The sequence below is a fragment of the Dipodomys merriami genome, unplaced genomic scaffold (genome assembly GCF_024711535.1).
Source record: "Dipodomys merriami isolate MVZ:Mamm:240054 unplaced genomic scaffold, mDipMer1.0.p SCAF_9, whole genome shotgun sequence".
Classification (NCBI taxonomy): domain Eukaryota; kingdom Metazoa; phylum Chordata; class Mammalia; order Rodentia; family Heteromyidae; genus Dipodomys; species Dipodomys merriami.
Window position 1 is genome coordinate 22,318,590 of NW_027206512.1, and position 6,595 is coordinate 22,325,184.

The window sequence follows — 6,595 nt, forward strand, 5'->3', positions numbered from 1 at the left end:
TAAGCCATAGCTCCATTTGCGATATTTTTGGTGGTTGGTTGATGACATGAGTATCATAGACTTTCCTTCCTGGGGGTGGCTTCCAAATCTTGATCCTCAGATCCTAGCCATCTGAGTAACTAGAATTCAGGCATGAGCCACCAGCACCCAGCACCCAGCTCCAAGGTTTTGGGTGTTTGGTTTTTTAATGTAATATAAATTAATAAATTTTATGAAAGTTTTATATCAAAGTATAGTACCAGATCTCTGTGATTATTGCAAAATAAAAGCGTTATTCATATTTCTATATTAGAAATTCCCTTAGCCATGAACACTTGTCTTACTGGATTCTAGTCATTCATATGTCACAAACTTCCTGTATGATCCTGAACTTTAAAAACTAATAAATACCAATTTTCTTCCTCCTAAAACTATATTGAGAGGAACAAAATAAGATAGCCATGAAAACTTTCTACATGTTTTGTTTTTATGCCTTCATTGAAGTTAAATAGACATAATGAAATGTACACATTAAACTATTCTGTTTGATCTTCATGTATATAGCATATTTAACAAGGTCTAAATTAAATCCCTCCTAACTTTTATTCAGTGGAGAGTCTGAGATACACAATGGAGGTCTTCAGTCATGTTTGGACAAATCAACTCATCAGTCAAACTTAGACTTTTACTAACTTTAAAATTCTTTCCTCCCATGTAATTGTAACCCCTCTGTACAGTATTCTCACAATAAAAAAAAAAAGAATAAAATACAGTAAAAACAGGGGTTACACCATGGGGGGAAAATCATACAAAGGAAAACAAAAAAAATCACACAGTACATTATAAGTACATTAAAAACAACAGCAAGAAAGATTTTTTAAAAAATCTTTCCTTTTTTCTGGCTTATCAAATAGTAAAGTAACATCGTTAAAACATGAGGTAATACTTCTGGGATCAAGACAATTCTGCTTTGTCCATATAAAATTTTACCCTTCTTACTAAACTAAGTTTTATCCTTAAAAGTGCCTTTTCTCTAATTCTCTTCCATATTTGTCTTTGGTTTTGTTTTTTGTTTGTTTGTTTGTTTTTCAAATACTCGGATGGGCTCTTTATTTAAATGGGGGATTATTTGGTATTCTTTTACTGGGACATGCTCACTTGGCTTTTTCACTCAAAGCTAGTGCTCTACTACATGGTTCAACTATTTGTTAATGTGAAAATACTTTTCAAAAATGAAATATGCTATTTATTCTTTTTAAAGTATTTCACCACCCTCTTTCCTTTGAGACTAGCCTGGGCTGATCTGGAACACCCAGTCTTCCTGTCAGCTATCTGAATGTTGACATTACAGTTCTGTGCCACCATACCTGGCTTAATCATTACAATTCCAAGCCTGCAAGGGTTCCACAAGGAAACGCTTGTCAGCCCATTGTAGACACCATATCATTCATGGAATTAGGTTATCGTGCCACCAATGAATTTATTCTATAAGTGATTGCTGATGTTCATTACATTTGCCTTTTTGTGACCAAGTTATGTCATGGTTTGATGACTATATGTGGAAGCCTTCTTTTCCTTCAGAAGTTTGCCAGCATCGCTTTGCCATCATCTGATTTGCAGGACACACTGAAGGTTCCATCTGGATGGCTATCTCTTCTAACTGCGCTCTTGCTTCTGGTGTAACACAGGCAAGAGAGGAAGTTGCTAGTTCATACTTGCAGAGTAATCCTGTGCATACGCTTTCAGATTGACTATATGGTTGGCTCTCCTCAGAGCAAGGAATTCTGACATGTCAGATCTTGAGTGGATGCATTTTTAAATTTTTTTATTGTGAAAATACCAAACAGAAGGGTTACAATTACATAGGCAAGATAATGAGTACATTTCTTATCAAGCATTGTTGCCTCCTCCTTTGTTTCCCCTTCCCATGCATTCCCATCTCCTATCCCCCACCCACCTCACCTCCCACCCCCGCCAAAGTTTTATAGTTCGTTTTTCGACATAACTACTTGTACATCTCATTGTTGCAATGGGTCCACCTGTATCCCTATTTAAACGATATGTTTTTGCCCTTCCCCTCTACACATTATACCAACATCAAATACAGTGAAAGCAGGGGTTATACCGTGGGAGAGGGACATACAAAGCAACAAAGAAATCATCTTATAAATATGTTAGAAACAATCACATGAGGGGGGAGGATGGGATGGGAAGAGGAAACAAAGGAGGAGGCTACAATGCTTGATAAGAAATGTATTCATTATCTTGCCCATGTAATTGTAACCCCTCTGTACAGTATTTTCACAATAAAAAAATTTTCAATAATGTGCCAAAAAAAGAAAGAAACAATCACATGAAAGAAAAAACATTTAAAAACTTATCTTGGGGTTATTTCACCTAACATCAACTTATCGGACCTTTTCTGCTTGTCTCAGACATATACTAGTTATTGCAAATAAGGGAAACCGTGGGACCTATGTTTCTTTGGGCCTGGCTTACTTCATTTAATATAAGTTTTTAACCTTGGAGTCAAAGCAGACAATCTGCAAACATTACAGGATGGAATAGGAGAAACCCTAGGTCTTCTTGGCTCAGGCCGAAATTTTTTGAATAGAGACCCAGAAACACAACAAATCAAAGAAAGGTTGGACAAATGGGATTGCATGAAATTTCAGAGCTTCTGTATGGCAAAGGATATAGCTAGCAAGATCAATAGAAAGCCCATGGATTGGGAGATCTTCACTACTCATACAACGGACAAGGGTCTCGTATCTAAAATATACCTGGATCTCAAAAAATTAAATCCCCCAACAATAAATCCTCAAAGAAACAACTGCCCAATAAATAAGTGGGCTAAAGACTGAAAGAGAAACTTCTCTGAAGAGGAAAGAAGGATGGCCAATAGACACATGAAGAAATGCTCAACCTCTCTAGCCATAAAAGAAATGCAAATCAAAACAACATTGTGATACCACCTCACCCCAAATAGAATGGCTAGAATCAAGAACTCTAATAACAACAGATACTGGAGGGGATATGGACAGAAGGGAAACTTACTGCATTGTTGGTGGGAGTGCAAACTTGTTCAACCACTTAGGAAAGTAGTATGGAGGTTCCTCCAAAGACTCCACATAGATCTCCCCTATGATCCAGCAATCCCACTTTTGGGCATTTATCCAAATGATCACAAACAAGACCATACTAAAGCTACCAGCACAACTATGTTTATTGCAGCATTATTTACCATAGGTAAGATATGGAACCAACCCATATGCCCCTCAGTAGATGAATGGATCAAGAAAATGTGGTATATATACACAATGGAATTCTATGCCTCCATCAGAAAGAATGACATTGCCCCATTTGTTAGGAAATGGAAAAACTTGCATTTTAAAATTCTTAAACTCATTCTTCTTCATCCTCATATAAGAAATTTTATACACCCTTAAAATTGATATTATTATGTAAACCAAAATAATAGCAATATCAGCTACTAACAATAGTCTAAAATCTCTTTTTTAAGTCAAGTATACCTCCACTCCTTAAATTTTTGTCTCCTTCCTCTAGTTTCACAGAGTTTGAGAAATTAAATTAGGTACCTGACAGCCTGATCTTAAAATCTATCTAGCAGTGATCAAAATGCATTGTATTCATAAACTGCCTTGTTGGATGGCAATTCCATTGTACAAATACCTAACAGTACTTTTTTTAAGTTCAGTAAGAAAGACAAAAAAAATCTGAAAATGTAAGATTCAAAATAGTGAAAACAATCTTTCAAAAGAAGAACGATTTGATGAAATTACCCCTCCAGATTTCAAAACACACTAGAAAGCTATAGTAATTAATGCTGTGCCCTACTGGCATGAGGAAAGATGTGTAAACTGAGTCAGTAGAATTGAGAGGCCAGAAATTAACCCCTACATTTACAATCAAGCAGATATCAATAATGGTGCAAAGATAATTAAATGGGGAAAGAATGCTCTTTCAATAAATGATGCTGAACAAGTGAATACCCATGGACTAAAGAGTGAAGTTGGATCTCCCTTTCACACCATGTAAAACATTAATGCAAAATTAATAAGCTAAATATAAATGCTGAACTAAACTCTTAGAATAAGACATATCTATTTGTCTTTATGGTCTTAGATTAGACAATGATCATTTAGATGTTTACACGAAAGAAAAAAAATTGTTTATGTTTCGAAAAATATTGCCAAAAAATGTAAAAATGATAGCCTAAGGAATCTGAACATATATATTCAAATCTATGATAAGCATCTAGTATCCAGAACATATAAAGAGCTCTTCAGTGCAGTAATAAAGAAACGACTCAATAAGAAACAAGAACTAGAAAAGCTCTTGGGCAGAGGCTCATGCCTATAATCGCAACTATGTGGAGCCACAGATTTGGAGGATTTTATCTGTAGTACAGGCCAGGAAAAAAGCTTGGTGTGTTGGCACACATCTGTTAACCCAGCCAAGCAGGAAAGCATAGATGCCAAAGATCAGTGAAGGCTAGCTAGCCCTAGGAAAATAAAAACCTATAAAATAAGTATCTGAAAACAACCTATAGCAAAATAGAGTTAGAGGCATGGCTTAAGTAGACCTTAGTAGAGCACTTGGTATAGTAACTTTGAGATCAAACCCCAGTATCACAATAAAAGGGAAAATCCTAAATCATCAAAATGTAGTTCAAGTGGCAGAGCACCTACCTACCAAGCATGAAACCTTAAGTTCACAACCTAGCCATAATTAATTAATTAACTAATTAATTAATTAATTAAAATAGAAGACAAAGCAGGGATTCAAGGGAGAAGGAAAGTTGGAGAAAAATGAGGGAGGGGGTGACAAGTTCAACAGTTACTTAGGTAACTGTAACTCCCCTGTACGTCACCTTGACAGTAAAATTTAAATAATTAAAAATAAAATAGAAGACAAGCATAGCCAGGCACTGGTGACTCACACCTATAACCCTTTCTACTCAGGTTGCTGAAAATGGAGGATCATGAATCAAAGTCAGCCCAAGCAAGAAAGTCTACCTTAATTAAACAACCTCACCCCCAAAAGTCACAAGTGGGGCTCAAGTGGTAGAATTCGTTAAGATATACCTTAATAGAAGGACCCATATTAGTTTCTAGGTTTGATCCCCATGACCAAAAGAGAAGAGATAAAAAGAGAGAAAGAGAAAGAGTTAGAGAGGGAAGATGTCTGTCATTAATAATCAATAACCACAAAAATGTTTATCATTGTTTCTAAGCTCACAGAGATAACATTTATACCCACTTGAATTGGTATAATAAAAGCATTAAGACCTTGACAATAAAATTATTTTTTAAAGCATTAGGACATGTTCACCTTCATACATTAAGTGTAGGAATGTAAATGGTGCAGAAGATGTGGGTAATAGTTTAACAGTACCTGAAAATGTTAAACACACAATTGTCATATGATCCAGTCATTTTGATCTTAGATATAAAAACATAGAGGATTGAAAATTCATCTGGACACAAAAATGTGCCCCATTATTTGTAATAGTCAAATGGACAAGCTAAGTATCCATCAATTGCTGAATGACTAAACAAAATGTTAGAATGTCCATTCAGTGGAATAAGGAATCAACCAAGAAAGTCCTGATATGTGCTACAACATGGATCAACCTGGAAAAGCCTATGCTGAGAGACACAAACTAGACACAAAAAGCTATGTATTGGATGATTCTGCTTATGTTCCATGACAGAAAAGGCAAGTCTATGGGACAGAGAAACTATTGGTGGCCAAAAGCTTAGCAAGGGAGGAATAAGGGGTACCCAATGGATATGAGTTTGAGGAATGAGGAAAGCATTCTGGAACTGAGCAGTGATGAGAGTTGTACAGCTTTATGACTCTGTTAAAAACACAGTTGAGTACTTTCGAAGGGAATGTGAACTGGATCTCCAATGGGAAAAAATGAATATATTTCCTGAGCTCTACCCCAGATCATCCACTAAATCAGGAGTGGGTGGAGTGACTGAAAATCTCCTTAACAAGTTTTTGAGTAGATTCTTACACACACACACACACACACACACACACACACACACACACACACACACACACACACACACACACACACACACACACACACACACACACACACACACACACACACGGATGCTTCTTTTACAGTATTAACAAGGGAAGAAGGACTATCTACATGATACTTAAATTACTTTTTCTGGAATACTTTCTCATCAAGATTTCAGAATATATGTTTTCAGAGCTTTACAATAATGCTTTTCATAAGTATATGATAATAGTAATAACAACAATATAATGGTCACCACATATGCTAGTAAAATTTAAAACAATCATAAAACCAGTCAGATCACAGTACCATATATTCTTCTATTTCTTTGTGGGGACCCAATATGACATAAAGACTTTTATTTGTTCTCAGTCAGCAAGTCCTCTTGTTCCCTTCAGCAACAATTTAACTTTTCCCTGAACTAATCTCTTCAAGATTCTCTCTCCCCACTCTCCCTCCTTCCCTTTTTCCTGTTTTCTCTCCCATCATCCCCCCTCCTCCTCCTCCTCTTCCTCCTCCTCCTTCTCTTTCTCCCCTCTCATTCTGTCTCAA